General features: G+C 50.6%; 1 pseudogene; it reads right to left on the reverse strand.

Moving 5' to 3' along the window:
- Positions 1 to 18,572: 18,572 nt before the first annotated feature.
- Positions 18,573 to 20,524, reverse strand: LOC136510265 (uncharacterized; annotated as a pseudogene).
- Between the last annotated feature and the right edge of the window lie 2,917 nt (positions 20,525 to 23,441).

Here is a 23,441-nt window from a genome sequence, read left to right on the forward strand (position 1 = left end):
AAGTTTGATTGATTCTTCATCAAGGTTGGAGGTTGAGGAAGAAGATTGATCATCATTACTTAAATCATCATCATCATCATTATTAGTATTATCTTCTTCTTCTTCTTCTTCTTCACTTGAGGAGATTGAACTTGAGCTTGTCTCAACTTGCTTGCCCTTCATCTTCTTTTTCTTGCTACATGCAAGTGCTTTGCCTTTGCTTGATGAAGAGGCTTCTTCTTGACCCATCTTGCATGACATTTCAAATGCCACTATCTTGCCAATGACTATGGCCGGGGTCATGGTGCTCAAGTTCTTCATGTTGTGAAGGATGGTGATGATGCTTGCATATTTCTTTTGTGGTAGTATGGAGATGATGTTCCTCATGATGTCCGCATCATCTAGCTTTGCTCATCCTATTGAATGGAGCTCATTGATAATTAAATTCAAACAAGAATACATATCACGAACAAGCTCATCATCATTCATTGTAAAGGAATCATAATTTTGTTTAGCTAGACAATGTTTTTGCTCACGGACATTAGATATGCCGTCATGGAGCTCTTGGAGTTTTAACCAAATTTTATGTGCCATACTTAAAGTGAACACTTGGTTAAACACATCCATACTAAATGATTCAAACAAGCAATTTTAAGCTCTAGCACTTAAATGCATTTCTTTTTCTTCACTCTTTGTGGGTTTATCGGGATTCGTAATGGATTTCATCCCATCACGAGTGACTCTCCAAACACCCAAGTCAACCACCTCAAGATGACAAGCCATTCTAGCTTTATAATAGGGAAAGTTAGTGCCGTCAATGTGCAGAGGCCTAGAGGTATTCATCCCAACCACTCTAAATTGCGTTGGCTCAATGGCGGTTAAGCCAAAGGTCCAAATTGAGCCAACCGGCTCTGATACCACTTGAAGGGGACCATGATGCCTAAGAAGGGGGGGTGAATTAGGCAACTTAAAATTCTAACTCTAAACTATAGCCTCTTTTTCTAACCTTAGCAAAACCTATGCAAAAGATAGACTATCTAAATGTGCAGCTACGGTTTTGCTAATGTGTTACTATCTCTACCGCAAAAGGAGTAATACAAACAATGTAAATGCGGAAGCTAAAGAGCAAGGTAGAGATATGCAAACTCCCATCGATGACTCTAGTATTTTTACCGAGGTATCGAGAAGCACGCAAGCTTCCCCTAGTCCTCATTGGAGCCCCTCGCAAGGGCTAAGCTCGCAATCTGATAACTCTATGGATAGCTTCAGGCCGTCCCCACGCGCAAGTGGGTCTCCGGTGTGCCTTTCGGCAAGCCTCTCCTAGACCACTCCCCGCCGTCTTCACTATCAAGCTTCTGGCCAAAACACTGTGGGTCTTGTTCCCTCCAGTACACGGTGGCGGCCACACTACAAACGCGGTTGGTGTGATCTCGCAAGACTATAAGCCCCTCTGATGTACAACAATGATGCGCACAAGCACCGAGTGGTAAGAGGTATGCAAACCTCACTAAACACTAGGCCTAAACCTAGAGCAAGCGCATAAGCGGTGGTCTAATCAACCTAAGCACTTCGCAAAGCACGTACACTAATCACCTAATGAATCACTAAGCACTATGCAAGTGGAGATCTCTAAAATAGTGTACTAGCACCCTTGGTATGTTTTCTCAGCTTCACATACATCAAATGGCCGGTTGGGGGTCTATTTATAAGCCCCATTGAGAAAGTAGCCATTGGGGATGAAATCCCGCTTTTCTGCTATTGACCGGACGCTGATCATGTCCTGACCGGACGCGCCGGTCATCCCGACCATTAGAGCCATGATCAACTGATCGGACGCTGGCAGCATCTGGTCACATGCCACCAGACGCGTCCAGTCTCAATTTTGCTGCTCTGGAACCTCTTTGTACTCAATCGGACGATGTAGTCCTGTGTCCGGTTGATTTGCCACCAGCGTCCGGTCAATGCTGAATGTGTTGTCGGTGATGATGAACAGTGCCATCGATGCGTCCGGTCACTTTACTATTTAGCATCCGATCGCTGTTGCTGACACCCACTGCTATTGCTGAGCCACTGATCAGAGCATTGGATTGCTTTCCGCTAGCGTCCGGTCAAGCGTCCGATCACCTCTTTGAGCTCATTTCTTTGTGATCTTGCATCTAGCTTGGTTCCTATTTTCATGCTTGGACTTTGCTTGATATCTTGGGTCTTCTCTTGTGCTTCTAAGGTCTTGCTTATGGTGTTGATCATTGGATCATCACGTCGCCTTCGTCCAAGTCACGTCTTGCACCCTATTGGAATACGAAACAATCACTTACAAATTCATTAGTCCAATTTGGTTATGTTGGTCATCAAACCCTAAAATCCAAAGTAAATGGGCCTAGGGTCCATTTTCCTTACAGCCTTGCCCATGGGCATCACTACCACAGCTTGGACGGCTCCTGTCATTCACACACTTTGCCACCAACGATGGGGTGAGATGTCTGCCAATGTCCTTTACCTACAAAACAACTTAACGGCAGCATCATGAGTACATTGCGTACTTGCATGGCTTAATTCCAACATATAGCATTTGGTGGATGCATAGGGTGATTATCAGGCATTTGTATAAGTGCAGAAAGCAATGATGTTCATTAAAAGTATGACATGCTATGCTCAATATTAGAGGTAAAGGTGTTTATCATTATAACCAAAGTGCTCATAGTCCATCATTCATACTACCATCGGTATAGAAAGAAAGAACAACCACATAGTCCGTCCCGAGGGACTCTAGGCTTTCAAGACTCTACAGAGGTGTACAACTATACCCACACAAAGAATAGGACAAATCTCCATACCCGAGTGATAGGTAAGGGTTGCTTCACGTCTCCAACCTTTCCCTAATCTAGCCAGAATATCCGACGAAAGGTTCGAGCGGTTGCCTAGTCAATGTCCGGACATTCCCGACCGACGCCAACCCCCTTGCCAGTTTTATGGATAAACCGGTCGCAACTAGTTACTTGGCTTGTCGACCGCATCCATGACATGTGGTATGTATGGGTGGTTACTCGGACTTATGTATCCCAATACACGGTCCTTACTGCTCCACGAGCTATGTCATCTGAGATCCCACACTCATGGCGACCTACCCCTCGCATGAGCAAGATATCCAAGTTATCATGAAGATTATCATATTAGGGATATTAGTCCTTAGCTAGATTAGTTAGGTAAGTCAAGCTATACCCTCATTGGTTTTAGTAGTTAATTATGCAGGTGTAACATCCTACATGCGCGAGTATGAGTTCCCTTCTCATGCTCGACTTCTACCATAGCCCAAGCAACTAAGCAATAAGCATTAAGCATTCCCATTCCCATTGTTTAGGTGAGAGGCTTCTACTGATGTTTAGACTACTCTAGGTATAGCATAAGAGTGATCATTATCCAAGGCTACATGTAATGCATAACTCGTAATGCAACTTGATAAGTATCCAAAGTAGGGTTTATAATAGTGGGGTGCCTATATATATCCATGTATGAGATACTTATGTATGCATGACATTATGTTAAACATGCAAGAGGGAGTGTTCAGGTATATATTAAAGGACTATCGGTTTGTGCTATCGGATAGTCCGACGTGAATGTCGGACAGTCCGGTGGTTCTAGGACTTAGTGGGAAAAGGACATACTAGGAATATCAGACTCTCCAAACTAAGATTGGACTCTCTGGTATGGAGTCTGTGCTCTCGGGTAACTCTCTCTATCTGTGATTTATAACTCATCGGACACTCCGGTGCATGTGGCGGAGCCTCCAGTGAATTATAAGGGCTTAGCCTCTTCCAGTGGTCAAAAATGAGATATGCCCTTTGGTGCTAAAGTTATGTCTAGCTGATAGAGGATATCCTATGGAGCACAACGAAACTCGTTTGACCATTTTTGGAGGTCAAATGCACCTTCTATAAATTTTACAAGTGTAGGCTGTGCGCACATGTAGAGATTATAGGACACCCCGAACTAAGATTGGAACGTCCGATAAACACAAGCTGCTCTTAGGTTTTGGCTATAATTCAACGGACACTCCACCAAAATGATGGACCATCCGATAAATGACGAACAATAGCTGTGCAAACATGTTGGGATCGATTTCTGGGGCATCCGAACTCCAAACCGAGTGTGGTTTGTTCCTATGGCTTTCTAGTAATGTAGGGAAGCTTCTACAAGTGATGGATGGGACATGCATGGGCTGTGATGAGCTCGACTACATCCATGGTGGTGATGACCATGGATGAAGGTGAAGCTCATGGGTATGGCCATGGGTCGTTGGGGGAGATGGTTGGGGACTTGGGGGATGTGCTCACCATGTCTTGGGTGACCTCTACCTATAGTAGTTCACCTTGGTATGGCCTGAGGAAGGAGATTGAGCCTCAGGCACCTCCATGGCTTGAGGTTGAAGATGTCTTGGGGAGCTCCTCCTTCAACTCCGGCTGGGAAGAAGGGCGTGGTGGTGGTGCAACTTGCCAGTGTCGAACTTCAGCAGGGGCTAGACGTCCTCCTCTTCTCCCCCTTCTCCTTCCTCTCTTCCTCTCCTCTCCTGTCTTCTCCTTTCTCTCTTCTCTATTCTCTTTCTTTGGTTGCTAACGTGAGGAATGAATGTGTGAGAGGGAGATGGGAGATAGGGTTGGTGGTGTATGTGTGTGAGAGGCTATGACAGGTGGGGCCAGATGAAGTTTGGTGTTGCCAACACAACACATGCATGGGATAGGTGTTGACCAACATTGACGGATAGTCCACCACAAGTGACAGACAATCCGCTAGTGCCCGACTATGTCTGATAGACTGACTGGCTATGCAAGGGTTTCGACGGACACTCCGCCGTGACGGCGGACACTCCGTCACTACACGGGTTGGCCAAGATTATCCTAAGTCTGTGAGATGTCTTGATGGACACAGTGCTCGGTTTTGGGTTGGCTTAGGCACAAGTCAGATTCTAGTTTTAATTATAAATGCACATGATGTTCAAGAGGTCTAGAGTTAAGCATCGTTATCTTTGGAAATATGTATTTTTAGATGCAATGTATGCTCGTGAACAATTGTAGCGATTTTTGGTCGTGACACAACTAGGCCCAACCACGGCCCAACTTCACAGCAGCAGCTCGCAGCTCTAGCTCGCCTCTTCCCTGTGTGCAGTCGCTGACCAGTGGAGCCCGCTCGCCAGTGTCGCAGTAGCCATCGATAGGTGGGGCATGCTTGTCAGCGCCATCCCCTACCTCCCGCCGTCTCCGCCATGACCGGGCAGCCACGACCTAGCCCCACCGCAAACTGAGCTGCTCTCCCTCCTGCGTTCTCTGAGTCCCTAGTGCGGACTGAGCGAACTAGCAGACCGAGCCACGCTCCACCACCGCCTCAGTTTGCTCTGATCCATCCATCTCGGGCATGACCCGATCGGCCGCCATTGACGTGATAACCTAGGCTCTCCTTACCGCTCATTTTTCCTCCCTCTCTGCCCTATTTAAGGAGACCCCCAGCACTTAGAATTCTATTGCCACTCCGCCCCTCTCTCTGACCTATCCCTCGCCGTAGCACCTCCGACCACCGTCGCCACTACCATTGTCAAGTCTAGCTCGAGCTCTCGGTCTCCCCTTGTGGACCACCTCTCACCTCACCATTCCCTCCGTTTGCCTCGCAAGTACCCGCCATAGCCACTCAACTACATCTTGGCATCAATGCGTGTCCTTTTGGCCTCTCACTGACCTCGTCGGAGTTGCCGACCACCTCTCCAAGCTCCACTCTATCCTCGTCTCGTCTCCGGCCACGATATACACCAGGGTGAGCTCTTCGTCGCCTACGCAACCTCCCCATGTTCTCGCTTCGCTCTGCCATGGCCCATAGGCCCTTCTATGCGCTCGCGGGGAGCACCCTCGCCACCGGCAATGGCCTCTGCCGTACTGGTCTTCTTCTCTAGCCAGCCAAGCCCCTCTCTATTCCCCATTCTAATCTAGATCGTCCAGATTAGATCCAACAGCCCAGATCGTTTCATACCCCTTCGCCAGCCAGTTTTGCAAAAGAGACCCTCCACTTCTTGGAAATGAACCCCTAGTCCCTCTGGCTGATCCACTCAGGTTCTTATTTATTTTAATTCGAAATTAGTTCACATTATTTATGGTTTTGTCATCTAGCTCTTAAAAACCCCATGCCTTCACCGTCTTAGCTCCAATTTTAGTGATTCTCGCGTCTATGTGTTCGACGTGTAGAGTAGTTTTACAAGTTTTTCAACTTCTTTTTCCACTGTTGGTGTACTATTTTAATTAAAGTTCTTGTTTGCTTCGTGCATGAGTGCTTCAAGCTAGCAGCCAGTAGAAGTGAGCGAGCGAGAAGCAGCAGGTAGCTAGCATCTAGTCCAGCAGTCCAGGCCCCCGGCGCACTGCTGTAGCTTTGCCCATCGAGGGCGCACGCAAAATGGAGAAGGTAAACAATCGAGCGATCTGGCCCAATTTGGATGGACTCAAGGGTAACTTTTGATTTGGTTTCTCTGATTATATAAGCGTGTTCATTCGTCTATTCGCACGTGTGCGTGCTACTGTAGAAATACATGAGAAGTTGGAGAAGATCCGCTAGACAAGGCCACCAAGAAGCCGATCGCGCTCAAGAAGATCTGCATCGTGCACAACGACGAGGGCGTCCCGGCCACCGCCATCCATGAGATCTCTTTCCTCAAGGAGATGAACCACCACAACATCGTCAGGTCCGCTACGCCTGCAGCATGTTCTGTCTTCCCTCCTACGTTATATTCCCCCTTTTACATTGCCCTGCTATTTCTAGTTGTTACTACGTTGGATTTAGCTACGGCCGATCGATCGGCTTATGCATATATCCATTCTCGATCGATTCGTTGGTCTAACAAGCTTGTTAGCCCATAGGATCACCGACTCGGGTGAGTTGACCACTCACCAGTCTTGCCGAGCACCCGCTAGTGTTGTCGAGCACCCACTAGCTATGCCGACCACGAACAAGCGTTGTCCGACCACACACACTATGGCTAGAGGTTGAAGAAGAGGGAAAATAGAGCATACACACACAATACAAGCACCAGCGTTGGCCGGAGTTGCTGCCAAGGCTAGTAGCAAATGGACAGACTCCATGCACACTACTAACGCAAAGACCTCCTCAAAGTCTATGCCCTCGCCCTGAACAAAGCCTCGGGCGATGAGGCGCGCCTTGTGCTTGACAATGGCACCGAGCTCATCCCGCATGGCCTTGTACACCCACTTCAAGCTGATCGGACGGCATCCTAGAGGAAGATCGACGAGCCGCCATATCTCATTTTCCTTGATCACCTTCATCTCCTCCAGCATCGCCCGTCGCTAGTTTCCATCCCGCTCAGCCAGCGTGAACATGGGAGGTTCCTCTGTGCAGATGAGCAGCAGCACTCGATCTTTAAGCAGTCGACCAGCCAGGCCTGAGGGCCCTATGCCACCGATGATGTCATCCAGCCTACGGAACCGCACCTCCTCACCTTTGTGGAAGGCATCCACGAACTCAGTGATGTCACTTGGAGGTGAGGTGAACTCGATCGGCATCGATGGAGTTCCCTATTCTGCCTGAGTGCTCAGCACAACACCTGGAGTCCTCGACACCCTGGTTGTAGTGCTCGGCACTACTCCTAGATAGCTCATCACCACTCCTGCAGTGCTCGGCACCACTGTAGGAGTGCTCAACCTCAGTCTTGGAATGGTCGACACCACTGCAAGACCTCTTGGCTTCGCTATAGGAGTGCTCAGCAACGGTCCTAGAGTGATCGCCACCACTACAGAACATCTCGGCACCACTCCTAGCGTGCTCGACATCCCTCCCAAAGTGCTTGGCACTGCCCTAGGAGTGCTTGGCTCTATCGCTGGAGTGCTCGACACCTCTTCCCCGGCGTCTCCACAACCATGGATGATCAAGTGCTCAACGACGAAGGTGCTGGTGAAGCCGCTAGCTTCCCTTGTGCTCAGACTGTTCCAGTCCCAAGCCGCCTTCTCGTTGAACACGACGTCGCGTGAGACAAGCACCTTGTCTCTATGTGGGTCATAGAGCCGGTACGCCTTGGTACCCTCCGCGTAGCCTAGGAACACCATCGGTGTGCTCCTGTCCTCAAGCTTGGTGAGGATAGGCTTCATCTTCCTAACATGGCCGATGCAGCCAAATGTCCGAAGGAAGGACATGCTCAGCTTGCGCCCATACCAAGCTTCGGACGGCGTCTTGCCCGTTAGGGCCTTGGTCAGAGAGCGGTTGAGGATGAACACTGTCGTGGTCACCGCCTCACCCCATAACCTTGTCGGCATGCCTTTGGCCTTCATCATGGATCGAGCCATGCCGACCATCGTCTGGTTCTGCCTCTCCACCACGTCATTCTATTGTGGCGAGTATGGCGTGGTGTGGTGTCACACCACACCTAGACCCGCACAGCATGCAGCGAACTCTACCGAAGTGAATTCACCACCGCGATCAGTCCTTAGCCACATGTAGCGACTACAATCATCCACGAGCAGGTGGAAGTACCGCCGACCACCATTTGTAGCTGGCATGATTGGCCCACAGAGGTCGCCGTGGATGAGCTCGAGAGCATCCTTTGCGCGATACTTGGCCGCCTTTGGGAATGGTAGCCTCCTCTGCTTCCCGGTCAGGAAGCTGTCACATAGCTCACCTCTGTGCTTGATGTGGGGTAGCCCTCGGACCATCCTATCCAGCCGACCAAGCGCGTCAAAGCTGAGATGTCCAAACCGGGCATGTCACATCCACGGTTCCTCGGTGTGCCTTGCCGCCAGACACACCGGCTGCTCTACCTTCAGGTCGAGCATGTACAACCGGTTCAGGGACCTCTTTACCTTGGCAAGAAGTCGCTGCTCCCAGTCCCTGATCCTAAGGACTCCATCCTTTATCAGTACCTCGCTACCACGCTCATCCAGCTGACCAATACTGATGATGCTGGAACACAGCTACGGGATATAATATACATCCATTAGCGCATGGTGCTCCCCGTTCTGGCACCTGTAGATGATGGTGCCATGCCCTTGGATTGCCACCCATGAGCCATCACCAAACTTCACCGTACCGGTAACATCATCATCGAGCTCGGAGAAGGATGCCTTAGAGCCCATCATGTGGTTGCTGGCACCAGAGTCCAGATACCACCGCTTCTCCTGGTCGGCGCCCACACGTCCGAGGTGGACTTGGGCGCACGGTTCATCGGGTTGACAACCTTCAAGGCCTTCCTAGGTCCTTCCACCATCATCACCTCTTCCTTCTCCTCGACCTCAATGTTGTGCAGTGCACAGAACGTTGCCATCAAGATAGTGGCCTCATCATCATCATCAGCCTACGCCAAATGAGCCTTAGCCTTCTTCTCCTGCTTGTGATTTGGGCACTCCCATGCCTAATGGCCCGTCTTCCCATAGCGTCGACAGGCGTTGGGGTCGACCTGCTTCTTCTTCTCTGAAGAAGCCTTGCCGCGGCGCTTGCCATCGCCACCACGGCTGGAAGAGGCTACCTTCCTAGAGTTCCTCTGAGCAGCCCACTCCTCTTCTGTCAACAGCAGTTTGTCGTTGTCCTTCATTGTTGTCGCCTGCTCCAGGCGCTCGTCCACCACTCACAGACGACCTATCACATCCTCAATGGTGAGGGTGGACAAGTCTAGCATCGTCTCTATAGAGAGAGCGATCTGGATGTACTTTGCCGGCACGGAGTGGAGGTACTTGGAGACCGCCTCCTCTTCGTCAATGGTGACGCTGTGGCTCTTCAACTTGCTTATGAGCGTCTACAGGCAGAGGGAGAAGTCCTCCACCATTTCACCATCCTTGAACTTGAGGTTGGCATACTCCTGCTTCAGAAGCTGGGCCATCGCCTTCTTTGCGCGGTCGGAACCGACGCGCATCGCCGCAATAGCATCCCACACCTCCTTAGCAGAGCTCTTCGCCCCCAATGGCTCCCTGTACTCTGCTGGTATAGCAGCGAGGATAGCCTCCAATGCTGACATGTCATCTTCCTCATTGTCGGTGCCCTTATCAATAGCATTCCAGAGTTGTCGGGCTCTGAGCTTGACCTTTATGGTCACCGACCACTCTCCATAGTTGGTGCGAGTTAGCGTCGGCCAATTGGTGCCGCTGACCTCCTGCACCATGCGAACAATGACCTCCGGTCATGGCTGGGCAGCCACAGCAGTGCCACATCATATGTATGTGGTACTGTAGCCGCTATAGAGGCATGCGCCGAACGGTTCACCTGCCGGACTGTAGCCACATGCAGGGACAGGCACAGAAGTCAGTCTACTGTGTTATCTAGTCATTGTTGCAGCAGGGCAGCTGTACTAGGACTAGATGAATAGAGCTATATATATAGTTTGCCACTATAACTCAACAAAGAGAGTTCAGATTTGCCATCTCCTATACAGGGCTTCGGCCAACGCTGGTGCTTGTATTGTGTGTATATGCTCTGTTCTCCCTCTTCTTCAACCTCTAGCCATAGTGTGTGTGGTCGGACAACGCTTGTTCATGGTCGGCATAGCTAGTGGAAGCTCGGCAACACTAGCGGGTGCTTGGCAAGACTGATGAGTGGTCAACTCGCCTGAGCCGGTGATTCTGTGGGCTAACAAGTGGTATCGGAGCCGTACAAGCGCCATCGCCAGACTAACCGCTAGCGATGATGAATGGTTCAGAGATGGGCGACAACAGTGGCACTACTGTGGCTGCCCAGCCATGACCGGAGGTCATTGTTCGCACGGTGCAGGAGGTCAGCGGCACCAATTGGCCGACGCTGACTCGCACCAACTATGGAGAGTGGTCGGTGACCATGAAGGTCAAGCTCGGAGCCCGACGGCTCTGGAATGCTATTGACAAGGGCACCGACAATGAGGAAGATGACATGTCAGCGTTGGAGGCTATCCTCGCTGCTGTACTGGCAGAGTATAGGGAGCTGTTGGGGGCGAAGAGCTCTGCTAAGGAGGCGTGGGATGCTATTGCGGCGATGCGTGTCGGTTCTGACCGCGCAAAGAAGGCAACGACCCAGCTTCTGAAGCAGGAGTACGCCAACCTCAAGTTTAAGGATGGTGAAATGGTGGAGGACTTCTCCCTCCGCCTGTAGACACTCATCAGCAAGTTGAAGAGCCACGGCGTCACCATTGATGAAGAAAAGGCGGTCTCCAAGTACCTCCACTTCGTGCTGGCAAAGTACATCCAGATCGCTCTTTCTATAGAGATGATGCTGGACTTGTCCACCCTCACCATTGAGGATGTGACAGGTCATCTACGAGCAGTGGACAAGCGCCTAGAGCAAGCGACAGCAATGAAGGACAGCAGCAAACTGCTGCTGACAGAGGAGGAGTGGGCTGCTCGGAGGAACTCAGGGGTAGCCTCCTCTAGCCGCGGCGGCGATGGCAAGCGCCGTGGCAAGGCTTCTTCGGAGAAGAAGAAGCAGGTCAACCCCAATGCCTATCGGCGCTACGGGAAGACGGGCCATTGAGCACGGGAGTGCCCAAATCGCAAGCAAGAGAAGAAGGCTGAGGCTCATCTGGCACAAGCTGATAATGATGATGAGGCCACTATCCTGATGGCGACGTTCTATGCACTGCACGACATCGAGGCCGAGGAAAAGGGAGAGGTGACGATGGTGGAAGGACCTAGGAAGGCCCTGAAGGCTGTCAACCTCGATGAACCGTGCGCCCAAGTCCACCTCGGACGTGTGGGCGATGAGCAGGAGCAGCGGTGGTATCTGGACTCTGGTGCCAGCAACCACATGATGGGCTCCAAAGCATCCTTCTCCGAACTCGACGACGATGTTACCAGTACGGTGAAGTTTGGTGACAGCTCAAGGGTGGCTATACGAGGGTGTGACACCATCATCTTCAGATGCTAGAACGAGGAGCACCACGCGATAACGGATGTATATTACACCCTGCAGCTGTGTTCTAGCATCATCAGCATTGGTCAGCTAGATGAGCGCTGTAGAGAGGTACTGATCAAGGACGGAGTCCTCAGGATTAGGGACTGAGAACAACGACTTCTTGCCAAGGTGAAGAGGTCCCTGAACCGGTTGTACCTGCTCGACCTGAAGGTAGAGCAGCCGGTGTGCCTGGTGGCAAGGCACACCAAGGAACCGTGGTTGTGGCATGCCCGGTTCAAACATCTCAGCTTCAACGCACTTGGTCGACTAGAGAAGATGGTTCGAGGGCTACCCCACATCGAGCATGGAGGCGAGCTGTGTGATAGCTGCCTAGCTGGGAAGTAGAGGAGACTGTAGTTCCCAAAGACGATCAAGTATCACGTGGAGGACACTCTCGAGCTCATCCACAGCGACCTCTATGAGCCAATCACGCCAGCCACAAACGGTGGTCGGCGGTACTTCCTTCTGCTCATGGATGATTGTAGTCGCTAGGGATGAAAACGGATCGGATACGGACGAATATCACCGATATTACATTTGTTTTCATATTTCTGTCCGAATTCGGATTCGAATACGGATAGTGTCAACTATGTCGGATAGGATACGATTGGATATCGACATCATAAATATGCGATTTGAGTATTTGGATACGGATACGGTATCGAATGTTGGATATCCGGACTTGGATACGGACAGATCTCAACCCCTCTAAATGGATTCGGTTTCGAATACGGTCGGAAAATATTCGTACCGTTTTCATCCATAGTAGTCGCTACATGTGGCTACAACTCTTGAAGAGCAAGGATGAAGCGGTGGTGGTGATCAAGAAGTTCAAGATGCGCGCGGAGGCCAAGAGCGGCAAGAAGCTCTGTGTGTTGAGGACTGATCGCGGTGGCGAATTCACTTCGGTGGAGTTCACTGCGTATTGCGCGGATCAGGGTGTGGTGCGCCACCACACCGCGTCGTACTTGCCACAGCAGAATGGCATAGTGGAGCGATGGAACCAGACGGTGGTCGGCATGGCTCGATCCATGATGAAGGCCAAAGGCATGTCGACAAGGTCTAAGGGTGAGGCGGTGACCATGGCGGTGTTCATCCTCAACCGCGCTCCCACCAAGGCCCTGAAGGGCAAGACGCCGTTTGAGGCTTGGCCTGGACGCAAGCCAAGCGCGTACTTCCTCTGGACATTCAGCTGCATCGGCCACGTCAGGAAGACGAAGCCGATCCTCACCAAGCTGGAGGACAGGAGCACACCGATTGTGTTACTGGGCTACACAGAGGGTACCAAGGCGTATTGGCTCTATGACCTATGCAGAGACAAGGTACTTGTCTCGCGCGACGTCGTGTTCGACGAGAAGGTGGCTTGGGACTAGAACAGTCTGAGCACGAGGGAAGCTAGCGACTTCACCAGCACCTTCATCGTCAAGCGCTTGGTCATCCATAGTGGTGGAGACGTTGGGGAAGAGGTGCCGAGCACTTCGGGAGGGGTGTGGAGCACTCCAGCAATAGAGACGAGCACTCCGAAAGGGGTGCCAAGCACTCTAGGAGTGGTGCTAGGAGGTCCTGCAGTGGTGGCGACCACTCCAGGACGGGTGCCGAGCACTCCCGTAGCGAAGCTGAGCAGTCTTGCAGTGGTGCCGACCACTACAAGACTGGTGTCGAGCACTCCGGGAGGGGTGCAGACTACTCTAGGAGTGGTGATGAGCTATCCAGGAGTAGTGCCAAGCACTGCAACCGGGGTGCCGAGCACTATAGGTGTTGTGCCGAGCACTCTGGCAAAACAGGGAACTCCATCGACACCGATCGAGTTCGCCTCACCTCCAAATGACATCACTAAGTTCGTGGATGCCTTCCACGAAGGTGAGGAGGTGCAGTTCCGCAGGATGGATGACATCGTCGGTGGCACAGGGCCCTCAAGCCTGGCGGGTCGGCTGCTCAATGATCAAGAGCTGCTGCTCGTCAGTGTAGAGGAACCACCCACGTTCGCGCTGGCCAAGCGCGATGGAAACTAGCGACGGGCGATGCTGGAGGAGATGAAGGTGATCGAGGAAGACGAGACTTGGGAGCTCATCGATCCACCTCCAGGATGCCGTCCGATTAGCCTGAAGTGGGTGTACAAGGTCAAGTGGGACGAGCTCGGCGCCATTGTCAAACACAAGGCGCGCCTCGTCGCCTGAGGCTTTGTTCAGCGCGAGGGCATTGACTTTAAGGAAGTCTTTGCGCCAGTAGCATGCATGGAGTCTATCCGTTTGCTACTAGCCTTGGCAGCAACAAAGGACTGGCGCATCCATCACCTGGATGTAAAATCGGCCTTCCTCAACGGCGAGCTGGCGGAGATGGTCTTCGTCAGGCAACCTTCGGGTTTCGCCGTCAAGGGAGCAGAGCAAAGGGTGCTTCGACTGCATAGGTGCTCTACTGGCTATGGCAGGCCCCACGAGCGTGGAACGCCAAGCTTGACGCCACGCTGGGCGAGCTTGGGTTTCAGCGGTGCACAACCGAGCAACCACTCTACACACAGTGATGGGAGAAGGAGGAGCTCGTCATCGGTGTGTATGTGGACGACTTGATCGTCACCGGTGCGTGTGCGGACGACATCGATAGCTTCAATTGCGAGATGGTGGCTCGTTTTCGAATGAGCGATCTCGGCACACTCTCCTACTACCTCGGCATCGAGGTGAGATAGGGGAAAGAGGAACTCACACTCGGTCAGAGCGCGTATGCCTTGAAGTTGTTTGAGCAGAGCGGCATGGCTGAGTGTAAGCCATGCGTGACTCCGATGGAGGAGCGGTTGAAGCTGACGAAGGCCAGCATCGCGGCGAAGGTGGATGCAACACTCTACCAGAGCATCATCGGCGGTCTACGCTACCTAGTCCATACGAGGCCGGACATTACGTTCGCCGTGGACTACGTCAGTCGCTTCATGGAGGATCCTAGAGAGGATCACTGGGCTACGGTGAAGCGGCTGTTACGCTATGTCAAGGGGACGGTGGATCAAGGGATCGTCTTCCCCAAGACAGACAGAAGCAGGCTGTAGCTCACTGTGTTCAGTGATACATACATAGCAGGGGACATCGACGGACGACAGAACACCTCTGGCATGCTCGTCTTCCTCGGGTCGGCTCCAATTTCATGGCTGTCGCTAAAACAGAAGGTGGTGGCGATGTCTATGTTCAAGGCAGAGTACGTAGTAGCGGCCACAGCGGCGTGCCAAGTTGTGTGGCTGCACCGGTTGCTGGGTGAGCTGACCGGTACGGAAGCTCACCCACCAGCACTGATGGTGGACAACCAGCCCGCCATCGCCCTCGCGAAGAATCTGGTTCTCCACGACTGGAGCAAACACATCGATGTGAAGTTCTACTTCCTCAGGAACTGTGTCGATGGAGGGCAGATCGTCATCGAGTTCGTCGAAACTGGTCGGTAACTCGCGAACGTCCTCACCAAGCCGCTCGGCCGTCTTCGACTCACGGAGCTGAAGAAGATGATCGGCATGGAGGGGCTTCATGGGTAGCAGAAGGATTAGAGGAAGAATTGTTAGATAATCTTCTGCATCCCTTGTGTGAATGCACAGCAGGTGAAGGCGGTGTCGTATAGGGCTCCCTGCTATTGCACTGTAGCAGCTGTAGGGGTAGGCGCCGAACGGCTCACCTGCCACACTATAGCCACAGCAGGAGCAGGCGCCAAAGTCAGCCCTCTGTCATATCTAGTAACTGTAGCAGCATGGTAGCTGTACTAGGACTAGATGGATAGAGTTGTATATATAGTTTGCCACTTTAACTCAGTAAACAGAGAGTTCAAATTTGCTCCTATACAGGGCTTTGTCCAATGCTGGTGTCTCTGGCTGTGTGTGTATGCTCTGTTCTTCCTTCCTTCTTCTACCTCTAGCCATAGTGTGTGGTCGGACAACGTCTGTCGTGCTCGGCCGTGATCGGCAAGACTGGTGAGTGATCGACTCACCTGAGCCGGTGATCTTGTGGACTAACACGCCTGCCATATTTCTGCATGAGGAGTTCTCCTCCACGACCCAGGACAATCTGTCCAACAAGTCCTTGTTTCAGGCGAATAAGGAACCCCACACCCACCATCTTTCTGCACGAGAAGTTCTCCTCCCCCAGGGCAATCTGTCCGTAGCCCAGATGCCCGACGTGGTCACTTCTACACAACTAATGGGTGGTTTGACTCACGGAGTTTATACAGGTTTCTCAGTGCAAGAAATAAAATGGTTCTCCATGCCCGGCCGCGAGCTTCATTTGGAAATGCTATGCTCCGCCTCGCGTGCAATTCTTTCTCTGGCTGCTAGCGCGCAGAAGAATCTAGTACCGCAGCAATCTCTACAAGAAAACGATAGTTGACAGTACAATTTGCGAATTGAAGTCTATGGTTCAGGGGACGAAACGGCAGGTCACATTATTGTCGTCGGTCCTTTTGATGTTCAGTTCAAGGAAAGGATTGGGATTCGGCTTCCAACAGACGCTGCATCCAAATCTCCAACTCACACTATCTGGAATGCCCCCAGCAAATCCCAACAGAACACTTTGGGGGCATTCATTGCATTCTGGCAGTTGTGGAAGCGAAGGAATGAGGTCTTATTCAGAGAAGGGTATGCGGACATCCGTTAAACTCTCATTAGATGTAGAGCGAAAGCTGAGCTTTGGAAATACCGGCTACGTACGGAGACGAGATAGGAGCGTTGGAGACTTTTGGTGTAATTTCTTCATTATGGCAATTTAGACTCCACACATGCAAAAGGTTGTAAAACTCTTGTATTATGATGGATCACTGAGACCTAGATCAATGGAATGAAAACAGTCAAGTGGGGGAACTCCCCGCCTCCACCACCCGGCCCCCTTGCCTCCAAAAAAAATTAAAACTTGAGCACCTTCTCGTGCTTTTCATGCACCCAGCGAATGGTACTTGTCCTACCTTCCTAGTGAGAACACAGTCCATGGTAAGCCGCGCCTCATCTAGACGTACAACCTCATCTGGATGGTTTCATAGGCTCACCTATGAGGAACTAGAATCAAAAGCCAGGCTTTGGGCCAGTGGGGGACGCAATGGGAATTTAGAGGGGATCATATTCAACCTTCAATAAAGAGAAACATGTCTAGTTTCTTCTTCCAGTCTTTAATTTCAAATTTTGATGGGGCATTGCGGGGTACCATTGGAGGAAATCATTTCTCATATCAAATGTTGACTCGAGCTCCAAGGCAGCAAAAAATGATGGTTTTGCGTTGGGGGCGAGATGTGATTTCCTCATGTGGGTCCCACCTGCTACACGCGCTCTCTACGGTCCGCAGCCATGCCTCTGCCACCCTACTCACCTAGTCCATGCCCTCCACCGCACCGTTTGGTTGACCGGGTTGCCCTGAACGCTGTCGGACGCCCATCGGTGCACGCCCGCCTCGCCGATCAAACTCCACGCCACCCATGCCCTCATCCGGCCACAACTCCACACCCGCACCACCAGCTGCACCCCACACCACCAGATCTGTCGTGCCCTCATCTGGCTGCAGCTCTCCGCGCTCTCCTAGCTCTAGCTGCACCCTACACCGCCCATGCGGTCGCAGCCTCATCTAGCACCCCACGTGCCCGCCCGCCGTCGCACCCCTACCGCTCACATTATGCCATCTTCCATCTTCCGACCTCACCCATCGTTTCGGATAAGATAGAGGATGGAGAAAGAGAATAGATGGGAGAGAGAAAGAGAGGGAGTGCAGATGAAGGGAGAAACATCGAACTTATTACAGACCCACATTAAGAAACGGATGCAATGCAATAGGATGTGTAGTTTCTAATTTAACGGTGATGTATTTGCTATGGAAACTTCTCTCAAGTTTCAAGGCTCAGACTGTCCTAATAAGACCAACAAAACAGTTTACACACATTAAGGCAGTCCCAACCCAGAAAAACTATGAGATAGCTTCCATACTTGCTAACTAATATAGACACCACCTACGTAAACTATGCTCTCAATGAATAGTTTCTACAAATAAAATATTTATCCAATCATCTATCTTCTCTCTTATAGCATCTACCGATCACATCTCTTTGTATTTTGGTTCTCATGTAAACATAGTTTTCTATATAAGAAATCATTTCCTTCTTTCTCTTCAATAACTATAGTGACACATCAACATTTTTCACATTAAGAAACGGATGCAATGCAATAGGATGTGTAGTTTCTAATTTAACGGTGATGTATTTGCTATGAAAACTTCTCTCAAGTTTCAAGGCTGAGACTGTCCTAATAAGACCAACACAACAGTTTACACATATTAAGGCAGTCCCAACCCAGAAAAACTATGAGATAGTTTCCATACTTGCTAACTAATATAGACACCACCTACGTAAACTATGCTCTTAATGGATAGTTTCTACAAATAAAATATGTATCCAATCATCTATCTTCTCTCTTATAGCATCTACCGATCACATCTCTTTGTATTTTGGTTCTCATGTAGACATGATTTTCTATATAAGAAACCATTTCCTTCTTTCTCTTCAATAACTATAGTGACACATCAGCATTTTTCTTATTAGTTCGAAGACTAATTAATAGCTATAGAAACCATCTAATTTCTGGGTCTGGAGTCCAGCTAGTTGTTGCACAACTTATATTATTGGTAGACGCAAACATCACTAATCAGATATGGCCACACCGAAGCATGCACATCTACCAATGAAAATGATGCTTATCTGCAAACATGTTAGGGGTCCATTATTGGCCAAGCAACCTTCACGCGCATCTTAGTGACACCAACTGTAATTACAGCTTCTTCTCTGCCTTTCTTCTTTGGAGAAAATCCAATCCTGTGTACAGATTTACCATCACCCGTCTTTGCAACAGTTATCAGCCAATCTTTTACAAAAACGGACACAACAGGTCGCTTAAGTTGGATAGCTCTATTGCCCTGCTTGGAACCCATTAAAATTGGATTTCCCATCGCCAACTACAAGAATCCTGCTAAACGGCCTGCGACATCCATGATTCTTGCAACCACGTAAGAGATTACGGTCACAAGATTGAACCAAAGCACCATGGATTCCTGGCTACCGCACCGCGTGGGCCGCAGTCCCAAACAGAGCCTATGACCATCGCCAGGCACTTTGCTATCATAAAGCACAAGGCTTTTCCTGATGCTGGAGGTGTGGGCAGTGATTCTTCCGTCAAAATGTCCCTCAATAACTTCAACTGCAATAGTTGCCTCCACTGCAATAGGGGCAACGGCATGTGTCACGTCCATAGTACTTTGTTGAAAGAGAATTGGTTTCAAGCTTACATTCCTTCAGTGATCGGTGCACCGTGCCTTTGATAAACAACACTCCTTTGCTGAGTTATCTATCCTGCCCATGACGACCCTTTATCTTCAGATCAATCTCAACATACATAGCGTCTAATAATGCAAGTCCTCGTTTTGGGCCAGTCAAGATCAAAGGAGTATCCTGCGAAAGGGTTTACATGATAGGTCAGTGACAAATCATTCCAATTACATAGCGTTGTGAAAAAAGTGGATGAAATTTAGGCCACACAGCACGCTAAAGATGTTAGCGCAGCTGGCACTGGTCCAGCAGATATGGATCATCTAGTTTTACCATTTACAACCATGCAAATATAGAATGCTAGCCCACCAGAGTCTACAAACAAGCATGGCAAGTTTTCTAAACACCTTTATGGTGCAGCCAGCTAATGTTTGCATGAAATAAATTCAACTTCCATCACCATGAATTCAAACAACAGATGAGGATGGGAATTACGTATACTTATTTAAGACATCTGGCAGATACATTCTCAACCAATAGAAATCAATTTGAATGTCAGTATTATATAGATTTTAGCCTTATGATCTTGGTACAAAATATAGGGTGTAATATTTATTGAAACAAAGAGCAAGCAATGCATTCTTTGTTTGTTGAGAAGATCGAGAAGGAGCTGTACCTTAGAGTTAATGAGTTGGGATTGGTCTCTAGGGCGGTGGAAGAGATAAACACACTTCTTGTCAATGCAGTCCCGGGCAATGACAGTGCCGTACACTCGGATCGGGTAGCCGACATCCGAAGAGGCTATCTTGGCAGATAAGATGTTTACTCCCATCAAAGCATGTGTGGCTTGTTCATTTCGAATGCATCATCATCAGTAAATCTCATCGGACCTTGGGGCGCTGTGCCACAGGAAAAACCACAAATTAAATATGGTAGCTTGAATTCTTGCTCAGAATAAATAATAGTTAATTCTAGCAAAACTAGATGAAAATGCAAACACAATCATATAAATAATATATATTAATATTAAGATAATCAACCAAAAAAATAAAGAGAAAAGAGAAGACAATGCGGGGAGAATCGGGGGCGACTTACACTCTTCGTCGAGGTCAAAACTTGCGAGGTTGACGAAGCAGAGCCTGTTGTAGTAGATGCCCTTCTGCTTGGCATCGAAGTCGAGGATGTGAGCCTCTGCTTCCCACCGCCGACCTTCGGGGTCCCCCGCCTCCTGGAGACGATGCGCCTTCTCCAACGCTTTCTTCCTGAGCCTCTCCGCCTCCGCCGCCTGATCGGCCTTGGTCATGCCGGAGAAATCCGAAGTCCTCATCTCAGAGGCGAGCCGGACATACTCTCGCCCCAAGCGCAGTAGCTCCTCGTTGGCCTCACCTCGCTTCACCATCTCGTCCCACGCTTGCTCATGGAGCCGCGTCGACTCCGCCGTTCGGTCGGCCTCTCGCTCAGGCCTGATAGATCAGGATACTCCACCGCAGAAGCACGATGAGGATAGACGATCTTGTTGAGGTCCGCGATCTGCTGGCCCAACGCGTCCAAGCGCTTCTCCATCGCCAGCAACTTTGCCCACGTAGGCATCTTTGGCTCCAAACTCGATCCCGCCTCCGCCTCCACTTCTGCCATGATGAACACGCCGCCGAGCGCCGATCAGGGAGATTTTCTCGATCACATAAAAGGTTTGCACGTCTTTGTATTAAGGTAGAGAAAAGTTTGAGCCTTTGGACACCTTAGGAGGTCAGTAAAGATTTCAATGGAAGCTTTAAACAAGAAAACAAAGGCGGGCTAACTAAAACATGGAGCACGTCCAGTATGGACGACTATGAGTCAGAGTGTTGCACGACATCTCTCCATGCATGCATGCAGGTTTCTTGTGGAAAGAAATGAACAGAAGCGAGTCAAAGACCAGCTGGCCCAATGGCCCATACGTGCATGAGAACTGCAAGAGAGGAATTCTATTTTTTTCAAGGCATTAGCGCCAGACGTTTAGCAGCACTTTGAGACATCCGGATACAACACTTGCAACATACGTCTGAAGACAGATAAAATGTTTGAAACACGTGTCTGAAACACTTACAAAAAACACATGAAACACTTGAAAAACCATTGCAACACATACGCAACATCCCGGTAAACACTTGCAACATATGTGTGAAACATATGCAACATCCACATAAACACATTTGCAACATACGTCTGAAAAAACAGATGAAACATTGGGAACAGACATTTGCAACATAAGTGTACGACCATTGAACATATGCAACATCCATATGAAACCCTTACAACATGCCTCTAAAACAACTGAAACACTTGAAACATACGCTTGCAACATGCGCTTTCAGCGCAATGTCACATTGCTGCTTGGACGAATGGAGCTCGTCTTTATGGAGCTCGACACCGGCGCGGAGCTAGATGCCACAGAGTACGCAGAGGTCGTCGGTGAGGAGCTCGTCAGCGGCACGGACCTCAGCAGTGGGCGCGGCAGGCAGATGGAGTGTGGTCGCAACGGGAGGCGTGAATATGGGTAGGGGAGGCGCGCGGGCAGGGCTAGCGCCGGCAGAGTCTGTCCCCCCGAGCTACAAGCAGGGTAGCCCCGAGCGAGGGGGAGGGGGGCACCAACCAGCGGACGTCCCGCCAGTCAGGGTGGTGCTGTCGAGCGGAGTCCATCCCGCGCGAGTGGGGGCGCGCAGCGTAGAGCGGGCGAGCGACGCAGGCGGAGCACGCGGATAAGTGGATGAGAAATGAGCCGCGTCCGGACAGGAGTCATGGGACGGACGCCCGTAACATATCATTATTGTTTTTTTGGTGTGTCTCCTGCATAGTCGACTAATCGTTAGCAAACCATCAGTCGTCTTTTTCCTACAGCGCTCCTCCCCAATGCCTCCTCCACAATGCCTTCTTCTTCGTTGTCGTCGCCCTACCTCCCGCACCCCCACCCCCGCCTACTCCCCCATCGCCCCTGGCCTCGGCTGCCTTGCTGCCGGCTGGCCCGCCCCCACCCTCCCCTAAAGTGAAGAAAGTTCATTGGAGCTCCGCCATCTTCCTCAACCCTGGCCCCAGCCCCACCCCCGCCTCGACCCTGCCACCGGTGGCCAGCGGCGAACCACCTCGCCACGCCACCCACCACCCATCTTCGCCCCTCGACCCCACCCAACCTAACCCTAGGGAAGCGTGCCAGTGAGCTTGGTGCGATGCCCATGCCCTCCCTAGCCCGGCCACCTGCAGGGCCTCTAACCGCCCAACCACCGTCCCCTTCGCCTAGCCAGCCTGCCTCCCCTAGAGCCCCTTCTTCTAAGCCCGTCGAAGTTTGTTCTCCGTCTCAAGTAGCCGCCGCTTCTTCTCCATCTTTGGTAGCCGTCGCTGCCTCTTCTTCTCCGTCTACAGTGGACGCGAGCATGGGTGAATTGGACGGCCGGGGATCGGGCGGACGCGAATCGGGCAGAGGAGGCAAGTGCCAAACGGATTTGCAGCGCAGCAGGAGAGTGTGAATGAGCAAATCTGTGTTTTTACTATATATGGACCAGACACCGGATCAACTTACATTGTTATTACCATCATCATAATACTAATAATATTATTACAATATATAAGTTGTGTCCCAATGCAAGGAACATTGTATAGTCACGTCCATGCTATTGAAGCCTGCCTTCTTGCATTGGTCACGGCGTGGCGAGCTTGGCCTCAGTTAGCCAAGCGGCGAAGCCCGGGAACTGTTGGGAAAATTATTCCCAGCAAGCGGACTACTCCGAGGCCTTCACCATGGAGGGGGTAAAGGTCTATTTAAGTAAGAAAACAATTCATATGACTCAATTAGGGTTTTAGTGATTCATTGGTCTCTCCCCTTTACATGGGGTTTGCTTTCCCCTTTTATAGGTCACTGTACAGGGCGGAGTTCTTTTACACCTATGCCTTCACAATCCGCAGGGTATATTCTGGGCATATGTCGGTACACTTATAAACTCCTAGGGGTACGTCAGATTTTCTCTCCCTCAACCACCTTGCCACATGAGCCTTAGCTTTAAGCCCACTAGAGGCCTAGTGGTTATGCAGCACGTGCCTCCTTCGGGAGCCCTGCCCATGAAAGGCGAAGGCCTAACCTCCGCCGATCATCTCTAGCCGCCGAGTTGATTCATCGTCTTCCCCCTAGTGACCTTCGCGTCCTCTTCCCGGGCGCCGCCTTGAAGCAATCTTCAGGCCTTCGCCGAGACGCCTCCGCTGGCCATGGACCTTCGCAAGGTTAGATGTTGTAGGCGAAGGTCCCTGCAAGATTCCTGTCAAAATAAACATGACAGCCCATATTCTGG

This window comes from Miscanthus floridulus, chromosome 16 (assembly GCF_019320115.1).
Source record: "Miscanthus floridulus cultivar M001 chromosome 16, ASM1932011v1, whole genome shotgun sequence".
Classification (NCBI taxonomy): domain Eukaryota; kingdom Viridiplantae; phylum Streptophyta; class Magnoliopsida; order Poales; family Poaceae; genus Miscanthus; species Miscanthus floridulus.